At 44.2% G+C, this 17,950-nt stretch overlaps 1 protein-coding gene across 1 annotated transcript in view; it reads left to right on the top strand.

The window, feature by feature from the left end:
* The first annotated feature begins 4,997 nt into the window (after nt 1–4,997).
* Nucleotides 4,998–17,950, top strand: part of RASSF5 (Ras association domain family member 5) — a 100,389-nt gene continuing 87,436 nt past the window's right edge. The window contains exon 1 of the mRNA XM_043500676.1: nt 4,998–5,144. The gene's annotated coding sequence lies outside the window, so the exon portion shown is untranslated. The remainder of the gene's footprint in view (nt 5,145–17,950) is intronic.

Below are 17,950 nucleotides of genomic sequence, written 5' to 3'. Positions count from 1 at the left end.
AATTTGATCTGAATTTGCAAATGGTTTGGGTGAACCTGAAACTATATTTCTCGGCAAATAAACTATTTGTCCAGAAGATTTCACCCAGCTCTGTTGTAGAGAACTTCCTTTAGTGGAGGGGCAGGGGAGTGTTTCATAAATAAAATGATGACATGAACAACAACGTCCAGCATTTGCTCACTGTACTGAAAAGCAAACAAGGGAAACACCATGTTGTGTTCAAACGGTTTTCCCAGGAATAAATTCTGCTGTTGGTTTTGGAGCTGTGCAGAGGTAAGAGCCCTGGGCCTATCTAAATTCCACCTGCAGTTCCACCTAGTTAGTTGTTGTTCTGCCTCAAACAGTTGCGTAGCGTGGCTCTGTGCTGTTAAACAGCTGCAAAGTCTCACCTCAGAGGTTGCTGCATTTTAGTTGGCGGAAAGCAATTCGTGTGTATATAATTGATAGCTCTGTTTAAATATGCAGAAGACTACATAGCACTTAACAAATATTAACTCTCTCAATCCTCCTCCATCTTCGAGGTAAGTATATATCCCCATTTCCCTGATAGGGAAACTAAGGCAGAGAGAAAAAACAATGAGGAGTCCTTGTGGCACCTTAGAGACTAACAAATTTATTTGGGCATAAGCTTTCGTGGGCTAGAACCCACTTCATCAGATGCATGGAGAGGAAAATACAGGAGCAGGTATAAACCTACATGAGAAGATGTGAGTTGCCTCACCAAGTGTGAGGTCAGTCTAATGAGACAATTCAATTAACAGCAAGATACCAAGGGAGGAAAAAATAACTTTTAAAGTGGTAATGAGTGGCCCAGTTCAGACAGTTGACAAGAAGGTGTGAGTAACAGTAGGGGGAAATTAGGTTTAGGTTTTGTAATGACCCAACCACTGCCAGTCTTTATTCAGGCTGGTCTGATGGTGTCCAGTTTGCAAATTAATTTCAGTTCTGCAGTTTCACATTGGAGTCTATTTTTGAAGTTTTTTTTGTTGAAGAATTGCCACTTTCAGGTCTGTTATCGAGTGACCAGGGAGATAGAAGTGTTCTCCTACTGGTTTTTGAATGTTGTGATTCCTGATGTCAGGTTTGTGTCCATTTATTCCTTTGCACAGAGACTGTCCGGTTTGGCCAATGTACATGGCAGAGGGGCATTGCTGGCATATGATGGCATATATCACATTGGTAGATGTGCAGGCGCACGAGCCCCTGATGGTGTGGCTGATGCAGTTAGGTCCTATGATGGTATCCCTTGAATAGATATGTGGATAGAGCTGGCATCAGGGTTTGTTGCAGGGTTTGGTTCCTGGGTTGGTTATGTGAGCAGTTACATGATCTGTGCAAGGTCACAGACCAAAAGCAGTATCAGAACAAGACTGGAACTCAAAAATTCCTGAGTCTTGGTCCTGTGTGCAGATCATGAGACTCAATGTTGACAGGACAAGAAATGCATGAGAAAGTGAATTCTTCCAGCACAGCAGCCCTGTAAGTATAAAGGATGCATGTGATTGGAACAGACCCAGAATCCAATGGGGAATTGTCACAATTATATATGAAGCAAAACTATACATTTTATCTATACATATTATCTCTTTACATTATCAACCTGATTGTTTGCTCATTGGAGACCATGTAACTCTTTGAAAATTATTTAGGAGTAACAACCATTGAAGTTGCACCAGTTTTACACCCATATGAGAGCCCTTATGCCAGAAAGAAAGGTTGGTGCTGGGATAGGGCAATGGCCTGGAACCTGAAAGACGCAATTCAGTTCCCTGCTGTACTGCTCACTTGGCATGTGACCTTGGCCAAAATTTTCAGACGTGCCTAGCAACTTTGAACATCTCATTGTTTAACCATCCAACTTTAGATGCCTTAAAAGGGCCCGAATTTCAGAAATTGTGGATCATTCACCTTCTGAAAATCAGACCTTTTTAGCCTCTCTTGCTGGACACCCAAAAACTGAAGCACCCAAAACAGTCATTTTTGAAAACCTTGACCTAATTACTCTCTGTACCTCAGTATTCCTATCTGTAAAATGGGGACAATAGCTGGCTCATGGGCACTTACTGAACCCTCATTGATGTTTAGGGAGTGCTTGGTGTTCCCTGGTCGAGAAGCACTGCAGAAAGTACGATATTACATGTAATGATATGATTGGCTTTTTGTTCTTTTTCTCTCTTGATTTTTAAAGACAGAGAAGATAATGAGTTTGCAAAGTAGAGATTGCAGAAAGCCATGAGGAGGAGGCAAAAATCTTCCAAAGCAGCAACTTGTTTTGCCACCTGTATATTTGTGCTCCCTGAAAACCTCTTGTTTGCTTGGCACTGGCAAATGCAAAGCAGGTAGCTAGACACGTACCCACTTGGGGTGTACAGCTGCCTTGAGGCCCAGGCTGAAGCCATTTTAAAAGTTGGTCTATAATGTTCCCCCCCTTTATATTGCCTGTGGCATGTACAGAGATAAGTTTCAGCTTTCTAAATGCACACAACCCTCTGCAGCCCTTGTGTAATTCCAGTGGGAAAAGGTCCATTTGTTCTAGTTATCCACTAATTGGTCTGCTGCTTTCTAAAGGTGCTGATTATGGTGATTACTCATCTTCTGGTTAAAATCAAGAGACCAGCTGGAGGGGTCTACAGGAATTGCCTCTAGAAAGAACTTGCTCAGTTACATCAGTCATTCATCCCATCCCAGGCAAAGCATTGCAGGAGCTCTCCCTCTTCATATTGAGCACTTCTGTGGCACCTTCCATGTCAAGATCTCATCCTCCTGTACTTGATCTGACTAATCCTCCTGACATGCTCGTAGAAAGGGAGATGGTGGTACTCTCTCAATATAGTGCCAACCCAAAGAGTTTGACTTTTTTTTTTAAATGAAAACTGAGCTTCTCATGTAATCACCTGACTCCAGGAGCTGGGGCACCATGGGTCTTCCAATTTGGCTTACTCGGATGTGAAAGAAAGAGAAGAAAAGTGCAAGTTTCACCTTGAGGAAAGGCTGAGCAGGACTGATTGTGCAGACAGACCTCCCACCATTCATTGGTGGTCTTGCTCACCCACCCTCTACTGATGTCAAAAATCCCTTGTTGTTTTAAATAGACAGTGGGATCAAATTGGGCCCCTAAGCTAGGTTATGGTGGTGGGGGGAGTCTAAAAGCAAAAGACATGTTTCAGGGATATTTTAAAAGTTCAAATTGAAACTTTAAAAAAAAAAAATGCCATAACCCCAGCCGAACTTTATCTAACTCTGCGTGCAGCTCTGTCATGCTAGTGCCAGAAGCTGCCTGCAATGGGAAGTGGGTGGGTTTATCTTCACTTTGCTTCCAGGGAATAAAACATCCCAAAAAAAAGCAGTAAAAACTTTTCAGTTGGGGAGCCCAAAGTTATGCACCTCAGTAAGTGGCTTGATTTTTTTTTTTTCCTCCCCCGTTTTCCAGAAGCCCTTGAGCAGCTGCAGTTCCTATTAAGTTCAGTGGAAGTTGTGAATGCCTATCACCTCTGAAAGTGCCTTATGTATGGATTTAGGCACCAACAGCACGCACCCACGTTTGAATATTTTGGTGTACAATGAAAAAATCTTAAACTTTTAATAAACAAGTGATCGTGACAAAGGTAGGAAAAATACATTATTTTTATTACTAATATAGTTCCTAGGAGCCCTCGACCAGGACCTTGCTTGCTGTACAAACAGAACAAAAAGACAGACCATGCTCCAGAGAGCTTACACTCTACCTGTAAAATATGTGGATACAAACAGACAGGGAAGTGCAAGGAACCAAGGAGGAGAATATGGGTGAGCTTAATTGGCAATGGTATGTGCTCACCAGCTGAAATGCCTCTCTGTATATGTATAAAAATATAGGTCTGGGGTGGTTTACTGTTTCGCAAAGGCTGTAAGTTACTTTATTTATAAATAGGATTGAGTGACTCAAAACTTCCCCTCCAAAACCTCCTTTGTTGCCTCTTCACGCCCAGCTTCCTGTTAAGAGGTTGGGGGAAAATGTGAAATTAATGGACCAAAGTGTTTTGCAGATCGGAGTTTAACAAATACGGTGGGGGAAAGGAGGAGGTGCTGTACCGTGGTGTAAACTCTCTCCCCCTTAACCTTTTGACGGAGCGTGGTGGATCAAAACCAGCTTGCTCCAACTCCACGGCGTGCAGGTTTGTTCTGCCCCGTCTCCACAGGGGCACCCGGCTGAGCCCAGCCCAAGAGCCAGCTGGTGGAAGGAATTGGGGGGGTGCCTTTGAAAACCTCCCCGAGTGCTTAACGGCCTTGTAAAAACCGGCCCAGAGACGCTGTTTTCAACAGTGGCTGGGGCCCCCCGGGAGAGGAAAGTCTCCCCTCGTTTTAGGCTTCCAGGGGGGCTACGTCACTTTTGAAAACGAGCCGGGGGCCCTTGGGAAAAATCTCACCTCCGGCGCCTTTGCAGCTTCCCCGCCCCCGCGGCATGGGGGGGGGGGGGGGCGCTGCTCGCTCAGCTGCGCAAGCCCCTGCCGCCCTCCTCTCAACAGGGGCCGGGAGCGGGGCCTCCGCCGTGTGGGCAGGAGCCGGGCGGGGGGGGGCGGGGGGGGGCAGGGTTCCTGGAAGAGGCGTTTTGCCCTGAGCTCGCTGCGGTGCCCTGCCGAGGGGGAGGCCGATTCTGGTTTCACTTGCCCCGGGGGGGGGGGGTTCCCCCTGGGTTGCCTCCCACTGCAGCCGCCTGTGCGAAGCGGGGAGCGCGGCGGGCGCAGCTGCTGCTCGCCCCCCGTCTCCTCCTTTCGCCGCTTCCCTCCACCCCGCCCGGGGCCGGGGCCGGTCCCCTTGAAACGCGCCGGCCATGGCCTCCCCCGCCCCCGGGCAGTGCCCCCACCCGCTGCTCCGGGGCAGCGAGCAGCCGCTTTCCCTGCAGGGCCTCCGCGCCAGCGCTCGGCGGCCGCCGGCGCGATGCCCCCGGCCCGGGAGTCGCGGGGGCTGGGGCTGGGGCTGGGGCTGGGGCTGGCCGGCTGCAGCCCGCGGGATCCGGGCTGCTCCGCCGGCGCCTGCGGCTGCTGCCCGACGCGCGGACCGTCTTCGAGCAGCCCCGCGTGCGGCCGGAGGCCGGGGAAGGGCACCGCCTCGCCGCCGTCGCGCTCGGCCGGGGCTGGTGCGGCCGCGGGCCCTGCGCTGCGCCAGTGAGTGTCTTCGCCGCCCCCCACTACCCTTGCAAAGGACCCTGCAGCCCCTCCCGATCCGCAGCTTAATCACCCCCCTCGTTTCCCTGGCAGCGCCCCGGCCCCTCAGCCCCCATCACAGAATTCAGCCACCCTCCTCTGGGAGCCCCCCCACCCCGTGGCCGGTGACCTCCAAACCCCCTACCCCACACCCTGCTGATGGTGTCAAGAAAAATGAGCAGGCGGGAATCTGTATGTTTTAAACATAAGGTGTTGTCTCCGGCACCTAATGCATGGCTGTAACCTTGCTGCATCTGGCACCTTAGAGACTAACACATTTATTAGAAGCTTTCGTGAGCTACAGCTCACTGCATCGCAGCAGAGTCTGTGTGGTATGTAGACCTTCAGTCCTTTCGGTATGATGCCCACCTGTTTGCATTTGGAGAGGAAGATGGTGTCTGTCTGTATCTGTGCGAGTTTTTTCATGAAGTTGACAGATTTCCACTCTATAGGGCTAAATTCAGTGCCTTGCATAATGACAGGTTTCAGAGGAGCAGCCGTGTTAGTCTGTATTCGCAAAAAGAAAAGGAGGACTTGTGGCACCTTAGAGACTAACACATTTATTAGAGCATAAGCTTTCCTGAGCTACAGCTCGCTTCATCGGATGCATTTCCACCAAATGCATCCGATGAAGCAAGCTGTAGCTCACGAAAGCTTATGCTCTAATAAATGTGTTAGTCTCTAAGGTGCCACAAGTATTTATTAGAGGGGAGCTATTTCTTTCTCTGTTTCGAAACCTTGAGTAACCTCCCCGGTGGGGAATATATTTTTCCTTTTTTCTCGCTCTCATTTTTCCCTGTGGTTTGCATGATCAGCTGTTAAACCTATTGCATCTGAAGGTATTTACCTTCGTTTGCAGTTTTGAGATCATTGTATGCCTTCCCCTTTGCCCCACTAGTAAATCACCTGGTACTGGGACAGTGCATTCACAGATTGTCTTGATTAGGTCACTTGTTTTACCTTCTTCAGTGACTGTAAAGGCTTGCTAAGTACATAGCTGTATTGATGGCAGATAATGGTTTGATGCAGGGGCTGTGTTGCCTTAAAGGGTATCATTGGGATCTAATGTAATATTGTCTCTACAACACTGTGGACTTGCATGGTGCTACGGTGCTCAAATAGATGAGACAGATCAGTTTTTGAGTCTGGCAGCAAAGAGCTTGTTGTGTATGTGTTAATGTGCTGTAGTCAACTGCTGCTTGGAGAGTTCATTTTGGTCACTAGCACATAACGCCTGTCATTTTGGCTTTAAGATTTAGAACAGCTGTTCCATGAGGGCTGGTGACGTTTAATAATCGTCTTTTCCCGTCCCTCTCAAAGCCTTTCTCGAAAGTCCCAAATTCATAGAGTAATAATGATGGTATTGGAAGATGCTCCTACCTTCATTATAGAATTTTCATAGTTTCACGATCTATGATCGTGAAATTCTCACTCCTCTGATGTCAATGGGAGTTGCACCTGCTTATGGGATTTAGCCCCTAGAATGCAGGATACTCCCGAATCATTGCATGATGTATATTTCTCTGCCAAGATGCCATTTGGCAATGTAAGGGCATTTCTCAATAAGCTAAATAACACAGTGCGGGGAGAAGCTTGATTGAACTTAATGATCAATGTGAAACTTCTGATGGTGTCAAGGGAACTTGGATGACTGATTTGATTTTTTTGAATTGACTCTTGTATAGTTGTCAAAGCTTAATATTTGATGGGGTGATTGAGTTAGGTAGATGTACATTTTTCTGTGCCCAGCACTGGCTCTGAATGGCTCATTCTCTCTCTCTCTCTCTCTCTCTCTCTCTTTTTGTAGCTGATAAATATGCTTCCATGTTCAGTGTTGAATGGACATTCACCCTATGTTTGGGCAATAACATCTACTCGTTTAACTAGCTGAAAATTACACTTTCCTATTACCAACTCCTCTCTACCTCTGAAACTATATTAGCAGTTATAAGGACAGTTATTAGATTCCTCCATACGGATGGCACTGATAATCTGTGAAGTACTGGATTTGTATTTTTTTTAAGCAGCTAAATATTTCTGCAGTGATTTTTCTCTTGTTTTGTGGTGGTGTTGTTTGTTTTTCTAACCCTGCCTCATGCAGCACATAGAATCTTGTAAAGTGTATCTAATCGTGATGTGCTTTGGTATATTAAACTGCCTTTCAAAATAAACTGTGTGTCTGGCAGGGGATGCATGCCTCAGAGGTTACACTGACACTGCAATGTATGTGCTAATGTACCATATTCATATTCTAAATTACCTGTATTCTAGATATTGATGGGGGCGGAATTCGCTCTGCATGATCAATTCACTGTGCGTGGTGGTTTGTTTCACTAATAGCTTATGGAGGAATATCTAGTTACTAACTAAAGAAACTGAGACAAGATAACTATACATTAAATAAATAAAATGTGATTTTTTTTTTAAAGTAGGTCAGTGTCATTGTCCATCTTGAAGCTGCTGGGGTCTGGAAAAAGGAAGCGTGTCAGGAGCCTAAATCTCTTGATTCTTAATTATTTTTTCCTACTCCAATACCTGAGAAATTTTAAGCAGGCTGCAAAAACAATCCAGCAGGTGTGATTGGGCACATGTGCTCAGCTCCGTTTTTAGTTCCAGCACTGCACAAAAATCCCTCCAAACGAGCTAACCTTCTGCAGCAGTTAAAATACTTTGTACCCAGCGCTGTGTTGGCCTCTGCAATGACGGCAGCGCACACACATGGAAGTAAACACAAAAGCAGACCTGTTTAATTTTGATTCCATTGGCAAAACATGGTGTTTGCTAATAGAAGTCCACATCGTGGTGAAATTACTTTCCTCTCCTCTACTGAAGGCACTACAGTCTCCTGTGGTGTTGGAGGTGCCATCATTCAAAGGAGACCTAAAACCAAGGTCCTGGCCACTAATGGTTATAAAGGCCCTGATCTTGCAAACACTTATTCACATTTAACTTTGCTACGATGACCCTACTCATGTTAGTAAAGTTAGACGTGTACTTAAGTGTCTGCAGGACTGAAGCCCAAGATCTTACTGCCACTTTTCACAAGAGTAGAGGTGTCAATGTAGGTTATTAGATTTATATACAGTAAAATATATTTTTTATTTTTCTGGTTTTTTTAAGGTGACCATTGTCGTGTTTAATGACCTTTGTTATCTTGAGAATGTTACATTCCACATTGTAATAGTGAAAGGGCAAGAAACTATCTGAAACAGCCGTTGTCTAATAGATGGCAGGATAGTATTTTCACTTAACAGAGAAGATCACACTTCTTGATTTGATTTGTCAATCACTAGAGCATAACAGTCACTGATTATAGCTGTAACGTGAATCCGGATTCAGCAGGGAAAAAAATGACAAATACTATTGGTAGTTAGTCTTGCTAATTAACGTATTTGCACTTTTTCTTGTCGCAGGACCTAACTTGAAATTTAATAAATCAGTTCCGTCACCTCAAGAGAAGTGATCTAAGAGCGCAAAGAGTTCTTGGAGATTGATTGCTGAACACACCTTCTGCTACAGACACACATTTCTGTTGCAGTGCTTGGTTACTGATTGGTGGTCTCCATCTTGATGTGATTTGATATTTAGGTCCAGATTTTCAAGAGTGCAGAGTTGGGTTGCAATGTGCTCAGCACCCACAGCTTATTTAGATGTCAGCTTTTGGGGGTTAGGATCTGTCGTTCTGTTCCATGTTTGTTTGTGCAAAGCCTCGCGGGCTCCTGGTTATGTCTAGGGCTCCTAGGTGTGACCACAATACAAAGAATAATTGGGGCCAGGTTTTCAGAAGAGCTCAGTGTAAAACATGTACCCAGTGGGCTGAGCTCATCTGAAAATCTGGCCCTGCTTGTAGGGACTGAGTCCTTTTGACCCTGGGACCTGCTGCACGCCCGTGGGACCTCGTTCTCTGCTGCCTGCATCAGTGTAGAGTCACAGCCATTGGTGTAAGTGGAGGATTCTTATCGGGGACTGTTCTTCTCTCACTTGGCTCTGGTGTAAAGGAATTCCCAAACGCTGGTCAGTGGAGAACCAAGCCCTTTGACTTTGGGGGTGTTCAGTGCCTTATGAGACCCGGCCTTTTGTGTACAACTTAGTACCACAGGGAGAGTTTACACCCTAGTTTGCTTTAGCCCAAACCGTGGTGTCTTTCTTTCTTTCTTTGTTTCTTTTAGTGGTCTGTGCAGCCGTTGGGCCTTAGGTCAGTAGCAACTCAAAGCTGCAAAAATCTGGAGGCTGTTCAGAAGCCCCTGTGAAATGAGTTTGGTGGCCTGGTTCCTTGTGATAGCTGCCAACATACGAGCTGGGCCCTGTTGTTGGCAAGATCAGCCGGGAAGCCAGGAGTTTGATTAGGCCCCTGGAAGATGAAATGCCGGTCACTCATCAGCATGCTTTTCCCTTAGAGTTCAGGCACTTTAACAGGAAGCTTGCCTTGCTGCTTTCCATGTTCATATTCTACAGCTAGATAGAGCATGTCTGTCTCCAGCTCTCATTTGTGATGTTAAATTTCCCCTTCATGAACAGTTTATTGTCCTCCCACTCTCACGCAAACATAAACTTAAATTAAAAGGAGTACTTGTGGCACCTTAGAGACTAACAAATTTCCGATGAAGTGAGCTGTAGCTCACGAAAGCTTATGCTCTAATAAATTTGTTAGTCTCTAAGGTGCCACAAGTACTCCATTTCTTTTTGCGAATACAGACTAACACGGCTGCTACTCTGAAACCTGTCATAAACTTAAATTGCGAGGGTGGTAGAAACTGTATGAATGTGGTGTTTACAACATCATGAAATCTCCTGAGTTTTTTTCAGTCATTTCATTTGCTTCCTTGTAGAGAGTGAGACAGAAGAGTAACAGCCATGAAATAGCCTCACCTTTGATTTGATAAATAAATAAAGGTAGTTTTATATATCTACCAATGATAGAGACTGCAGCATTGGATAATGGTCTGGTCTGTCCACATTCCTGGCAGTGGCTGCAGTTTGCATGAGTTTGGCAGACTCCGTTTCTCTGGCAGGATCACAGCTTGCTGCTGGTCCATAGGAAGATGTTGGTTGTGAGGTTTTGTGTGCGTGGTGTGTTGTGTGTGTTTTTTTTTTTTTGGCAGGCATATGTTCTAATGTTGACCTCCCTGGCGCAATTATTCCCCTGTTCAGCCCTTTCTGGTTTTTCTGCTTTTGGCACTTGCTGGATTCTGAATCAAATGTTTCTGGCTGTGATTTACACACTATAGTGTGTAAGCAGGGATCATACACATATCTCTTGGTGCCATTTGTTAATGAAGGGCAAGTGGGAGAGACAGTAGCAGCATATGGTCCTGTTGTATCACATTAAGGTTTTAACGTGGTATGTTATTCGTTAAGTGTAACCTTATCAACATGGTAGCACAATATGGTACAATAATATGTCAGTGCTGGTCAATTTGTCACATGTTGTGTTTAAATCCCTGCAGAATAGTGTGTGCACCTTACATGCACTTCCTTCCCACCTGCCTTGCTTGCCTCTTATTAAAGTACTAGTAATAAATGGTGCACGTCATGTTTGTTCACCAGTGTCAAAAGTTCTGCCATTAAAATTTTCTACATGTTATGCAAAAGGCGAGGCATGATTGACTGTCAAGCATTTAAAGGGATATGGTGCTTTAATTTAGGACCAGATGTTTATATATGGTTTATTTAAAATAAAACCAATCCTCCACCTCCAAAGAGGGAAATTTTTGAAAGAACCTTGGGGAATCTAACTCACTTAAGCCCTTTGAAAATTTTAGCTTAAAATGTTAGTATGTGGAACGGTTAGGGTGTTACAAACTCCCTGTGAATAGGTTTTAGGGGGATTGCTCATATGGCTTTGGAATGTTTAAAGACACAGGAAGAAGATTAAAAAAAAAATCCTAATGCGTTTAGTTAGGAAAACCAAAAAGGGAAATAGCTGTGAACAAAAAGACACAAAGAATGAGTATTTATAGTATCAAAATTCCAAAACTAAACAAACTGCATATAGGGGCGGGGTGGAGTAAATGTAGGTTTATCATTCAGTGGTGAGAATCTAAAGCAATGTTAGTAACGCAGGAAAAGGTCTTAAGTATAATGTATCTTCTTAACCAAGACCCCTTTAAAAGTTTTGTCCCCCAGAGCAGCAGTGTTTCTCAAAGTCAGTGCATTGCCTTCCCTTGGAGAGTCCTGGCTGTCCATCTCACATAGCACAGAAAGTTGCAAATTTCACTCTTGCGCAACTCCTGATTACATGTAAAAGGTTTCAGAGTAGCAGCCGTGTTAGTCTGTATTCGCAAAAAGAAAAGGAGTACTTGTGGTACCTTAGAGACTAACAAATTTATTAGAGCATAAGCTTTCCTGAGCTACAGCTCACTTCATCGGATGCACCGAAAGCTTATGCTCTAATAAATTTGTTAGTCTCTAAGGTGCCACAAGTACTCCTTTTCTTCATGTAAAAGGTGGGTCTGAGGCATGTCTTGGATCCAGATCCAAAGTTGGAGGCTAGTCACAGTTTCATTCGTACAGCTGTGCCGTTCTGGTTCTGGTTCTGGCCCATCTTAAATATTTAGTTAAATTTAATTTGGCCTATTCTTTAGCAGACAGAAGGCTTTACCTGGAACACTGGGCTGTGTGTGTTTCCCAGTTCAGGTTTTTGTCTACATTAATAGCTCACTTCTCGTTCCAGTGCAGAAGTTTATGCACAAAGCAAAGCAGCACGTGCTGAATGTGCAGCAGGAGAGTCCACCAGTGTCAGGATTCAAGGGAGAGGAAGATGTTGAGTCCAGAACTTCCCTAACTTGTTTTTTAGAGATTGTGTGAATGGTTCTGCTATTAGAAAAAGGGGTAGTCGGTGATAGCAGCATGTTGCTGAACAAAGACTGGGGTTTTGGGTGGAATTTTTTCTTTTTGTGTGAACCAAAAACACATTGAAATCCCCTATTTTTGATTTCCCCTTTCTAAACTGATGGCCATAAATAAACCCTTTTCAAGAACTAGTTCGGGCGGGTGGATTCTTTTTGTTTCCTTCTCAGTGGAAAAGCTAGGGGTGTGGTGATAGCAGTGTCTCTGCCATGCTTATGTCAGTAAAAACCTATCGTTTCCTGTAGACTGCCTTCCTTATGGCAGCTGGTAGGTTCAGAGAGTGTGTGTGTCTGTCTGTCTGTCTGTCTGTCTGTCTGTCTCTCTCTCTCTCTCTCTCTCAAGATCGGATCCAAAGGCCATTGCAGTTAATGGTCTTATTGACTTCAGTAGGTTTGAATCAACAGCATCTGTGTTTCCCATTCTAGTCAATGGGAGTCTTTGCAACAGCAGTTGGCTCAGACTTTTCACTGTCACTTTATATGTGGTGGCTTTGGATAGGCAGCAGGGAAGTGAGCTGTTCAGTGTGCAATATTCAAGAGTGTTGTTCCTAGCTTCTCCTAGGATGTGACTCAACTTGAACAGAGGCCTGGAGAGAGTAACTTGGGCTGTCTTGATCTTTTTCAACCATTCCGTAGGGTGAACTACTGGGTCTTCACATGCAGCCCCATTCATGTCATCAAACGAATGGATTGTAGTTCTGCATGTGGATCCAGGGCAGCATATGGCCCGTATTTGTCATCCTGTTAGAATTAATTAAGAAACATTTGGGCTTCAGTCTTTAAGCTATATTGTTGCAGCAAATGGAATCAGGCATACAAGACTGGACTAGGCTATTGTACGCTATGCTTGTAACGTGTGAAACCTAGTCTGTAGTTTTAAGAGTTTGTTTGGTAACCAGCACCCTGCGATATGGCGTCTTACAAGGTTTGAGCTGAAACACTCAAGATCTCCATGGGAGAGACCAAATACCAGGCTCTCGTGCTGGCTACAGCTTTACCTGGAAGCTTTACCTGGTAGCCAGGAAAATGGGAATTTGTTTGGGTGGAGGGAGCTCGGAAAAGAGAAGCATCTTGCAGTGCTTCCTAAGAGTGTGGTTAGGTTTGTGACATGGGTGCTGTAGCAGAGCAGAGAGCAATTTATTTAAAGGAAATGCTGACAAATTCAGTTCCAAACCCATCAGGTTTCCATCTAGGATTTCAGAGAACCAAGCTGAACTGCTGATGTGAGCTACGCTTTTGATAAACCTTGCGGGGAGAGAGGAGAAAATAGGAGTGGTTATTGCTAGATCGGACACAAATCTCCAATATAGCTAGGACAGCAGAGTATATAGAACAGCAAATAGAGTTGGGGAAGACTGACTAAGTACTGTCACCATGCAATGATGATGGTCTGAAATGACTTTGTAGTCCAAGACCTATAAAGGATGGCACAGCTACGGTCATTAACAGTTTAAAGACCTTCAGACCCTGCTTTTGTTCTGAGGAGTTGGAGCGCTATCATATAGGTGCGTGTGTATATCGAGTGTGATACACTTTTTTGTAAAGGAGCGAGGGGAGCAATTAATTTTCAAGTTCTCTTGAGCTAGAATCTTGATATTTAGTTCTCTTCTATTATATCACTGAATATGCAGAGGGAAATCCACATGTCAGCTTGGACCTTTCTATCCAAGGTCCCCTGTCTTTTGTTGTAGAATTGTAGCTGTCTGAGTACCCACTGAAGCTAGAATGTTGAAATCTGGTGCAATCACTGCTTATGGACCACGAATTATGGAGGTGAAGGGGAAATCTCAAATTTGAGATTTGTCACGAGTACTGTAGGTTGCTGCAAGGTCATCAGTCTGACCACTTCCAAAAACTAGATTAATTTATCTCAGAGTTGGCTCTGTTGATTGTGAAGCCTCCTACCTGGAGAGATGAAGGTCATTAGTTGTATACAATGGATTTTAGCCAAGGAAGGTTTCAGAGGTGAGTTTACTGTTGGCACTAATTTTGATAGCTACTTCCACCTGAAAAATAGGTTGCTGTTGGGGAGTGTGTATACACACTGTCCCCCCCCGCCCTTCCCCACCACCACAATAATATACGTTTGCATTACCACCTGGGGAGAAAATGCATGTTACCTGTCTCCACCATTAGAACTTCATTACTGGATTAGCCTTGTTGTTTCCTAGCAGTCAAATCTGTTTCCCCTTCTCCCAGCCAGTGCCCCTTCATGTGTCCCCCCCCGCTTGCATCTGTTGTGAAGTCTCATGACTTGCTTTTGTCCTCAGTGAATCCAGGCGAGTGTGCAGCCACTGCATTTTGAGTGACCATAAAACAGTGATCGTTTCATTTGAGTGTTTGTGGCATTTGATAGCATATCCTTGCAGAGTGTCTGCTGTGGCAGCCTGCTCTGGGGTTGGAATCTGATGCCTTCAGTCTTCAGCTTGTGTGCATTCAGCTGCGACAGCCGTAACTTTGCAAAGGCAGGAAACCTTTTGGACTAGAGGCTTCTCTATAAGGAAATCTTCCGAATCATTCTGTTTGTGTTCTGCAAGGAAGACTCGTCATGTGACACTCTGTAACGGACGCCCTTGAAGTATACATGGAACCAGCCTAACTTCCCTTAGGTTCATATATGCGTTGCTCACTGAGCTCACCTGTGCATCTGTGGACAGGATTTGGCCTTTAACTTCTGCATTGTGGCCCTGATTAAATGAAACACTTAAGCTAAGCGAGTACCTTTTAGGCAGCTGCTTGAATCCATCCCTAGTCATCAAAGCAATTAAGTGCATGCTTAAGTGCTGTGCTGAATCAGGGCCCATTTCCCTAGCAAGGAATAACACCTCCCTATCTCTCCCCATGGTTCATGGAATGCTGCACATTTCTAACAGCACTAGTTGTTTAAGGCAGTGCATTCGTTTACCAGGTGAAAGCATCCGTTTAATACTGATTCCAGTAAACCTGGGAAATAGAATTTCAATTGTTGACGTTATTTAATATTTCTCTCTTCAGGAGACCACTTTGCAGATTAAAATAAGTGACTGTCTCTTTTTTTGTCTTTGTCTGCACTCCCCCCCCCCCCCCGCCACCATTTAAATTCTTTTCAGTTTGGGCATTTGAAGTAAAAGGTAGTCACTAATAACTCACCCAGATAATTTTTGGAGCAGCATCCTACTACTCTCTCTTGCTAATCCAAGCAGGATAGTGAGACTTTGTCTGAACCCAGCCCTCTGGGCAGCTATGGAGGTGTCACTTTTATAGACAACATGTTCACAAGATTACAAACGTAGGTCAGGTGAGGAAATGGTGCTGCTGCTAATATATATGCTTTAAATACATAAACATAAGAACTCTTTCCGGTGGTGGGCAGTGTGTTTTTCAAGTGGAAAGCTGAGACACAGGGAGGTGAGGTAAGGTAAGGTGACTTGCCTAAGGTCACACAGCACTTCAATGGCAGAGGTGGGACTAGAATCCTGGTCCTCTGTCTCCAGGTCCATTGTCCCAGCTACGGGGCCATGTTCCCTGACTGCTACTATCATCGCAAACCAGTTTAGTGCCTGGGGGCAGGAAAGGAGAGGAAATGTGGTTAGGTAACCAGCACCGATTGTAGCTCTTATTTTGTAAGGTAGTTTGTTTTTCCGGCCCAGTAGATTAAATTGGTGTGTTTAGCGTTGAAAGTGTTCCTTTAACATTTATAGAGGGTGACTCAGTGTTGAGTGCCTACGGTGCAGGATTTAGGAGGCAGGATTCCTAGTTTTGGCGGGGAGGGGTTTGTGCATTCAGGGGAGTATTTCCTAGTGGCTAAATCAGAGGTCTGGGAGTTGGGATTCCTGGTTGTATTCCCAGGACTGCCTCTAACTCGCTTTGTGATATAAGGTTAGTCACTCCATCTCTTCCTCTATTTACCCACTTGTAAAATGGCAAGAATATCTTACAAGAGTATTGCAAAATTTAATTTTTATTTGTGAAGTTCCAACCTTGGATGGTTGTATAAATGCAGGATAGTAGCCATGCATTGGGATATGGATTGCAGCGATTTAGAAGTTGTGAAGGACTATATTTAAAGCATGCTGCTAAACTGATTTCTTTTCCTGGCACTTGGCGCCTGAGGCATGCATTTCTAGTCATAACTGCAACTATAAAATAAGCAAATTCTCTTCCTTCTTTGGATTAGTGCCTATCTGTGCAGTTTAAATCCATAGTCTAGTGTTTAAATTTAACCTGATTTTTACCAGTTATTCCTTTATTTTAGTCTGCAATTAAACTTTTGAATCTTCGACTTCAAACTCTGGAAACAGCAGAAAGCTATCACTTGTGTGAAAAAAGGATATTGGAAAAAGACTTCCCAATGAAAGGATGGGTCCTGCGCACTCGCGCTCTCTCTCTCTGGTGTAATCTCTTCCGTTAGGTTGCTTTATCTTATCAAACAAAAAGTCCCAGAAATAGAAAGTTTTCCATGGGTAAGAGAACCAGCCCTAAGATACACAGCACTGAGCTGTGTGCATTCCCCTTAAAAAAGGGAGCCCAAAGTGGCAGTAGATTATAAGAGAATATCAATATTGTTCAGTCTGCGTGGGGGAAGAAAAAGAACCATGAGTTGGAAATGTACATAACTTGCAATGGTACACACTGCTTCTTCCAATAACATTCCGCATCAGAGTGCTGCCCGCTTGCTTCTCTAGTCTGCCTCGGTTGCTTTGAGCCTGAAGAAGCTATTCATCTTCTCTTACAAGGATGACACAGGGGAAAGCAGAGGCAGCCGCTTGCTTTGGGGTTGTAACAAAGAGAATACGCAAGATATTCAGGCATTTTCCCAAGTCGAAATCTTGGTCCGAGGGTCTCCACCTCCTGCGAAGGCCCAGCAGGGAGGTTAAAGGTAGGTGCTCTTGCCAGTTTGTATACTAGGCATACTAGTTAATTGTCAGCTTATATCCGGTTGCAGCTAAGAGTTAAACATTATGGGATTTGTGCAATTCTGGATTGTTGTATGTATTAGAAATGCAACACATAAGAGATTAACAAACTGTAGTAGTTCTACTTTGTAACAGGCCAGATGCTGAGGGTAAACTCCGCTTTGGCTTTGTGTTCTTACATATGTCGATATTGAGGAGCTGAAGCAATTTAAAATTCTTCTGTTTAGTCTCAGCTGCTTAAGAATTATATTATGTTTTTCTACAAGTGTGTCCCCAAATGCTGAAGTACCACTATTGTGAGCTGTTGTACTGGGGTGTTAAATTTCTTCTTTTCACCAGGAAAGCTTGACTTTCTAACTAAATGTGACCCTATTGCGTTTGCTAAGAAGCTGGTTTCAAATATTACGGTTCCAAGATGAAGCAATTGTACGTTTCTCAAGAGTGTTTTCACAACAGTTATAGTTTGGGGATGGTTTTTGGGTATGCTTGTTCTGAAACAATAAGGCAAGATTTATTTTATTCACTTCAAAAATTGGGTTTGTCGTCTCAGGTGAAAATATTTGATTGTGAAATCTTAGGACTGTAGTGGAAACTAATCTTTAGACAAAGTAGTATCTGCAGTTCATATGCTGTGTGTTAACCAGGAAGTCAAAAAAGGCCGCTTTTAAGGATGACTGTCTTGAATATGAGCAGTTCAAATTAACATCTGTTGGAAAACAGAACAGGTTTAAGTTTGTCATTACTTAAGTTGGTGACACCTTTTAGATTGCCCCCTCCCTTGGAATTTATATGACAATGGAGGTTCGCTTTCATCAGGTTTAACGGGCCAGACGCTGCAGTAGTTACTCAGGTAAAATGCCCATTGATGTCAAGGTGTTTTATCTGAGTTCAGGTTGAAGGACTGAACTCTCTATCCTCTTAAGTTTGAAAGGTAAGTGACAAAGAGCTTTCAAAATCAAATCTCTATAAAGTGTGTGGGGTTGTGGAGTTAATGTGGAAATTGCTGGAAAGGCAGACTTTGAAA

This window comes from Dermochelys coriacea, chromosome 21, assembly GCF_009764565.3.
Source record: "Dermochelys coriacea isolate rDerCor1 chromosome 21, rDerCor1.pri.v4, whole genome shotgun sequence".
In the NCBI taxonomy this organism is placed as follows: domain Eukaryota; kingdom Metazoa; phylum Chordata; order Testudines; family Dermochelyidae; genus Dermochelys; species Dermochelys coriacea.
This window is presented reverse-complemented; position numbering and strand designations above follow the sequence as displayed.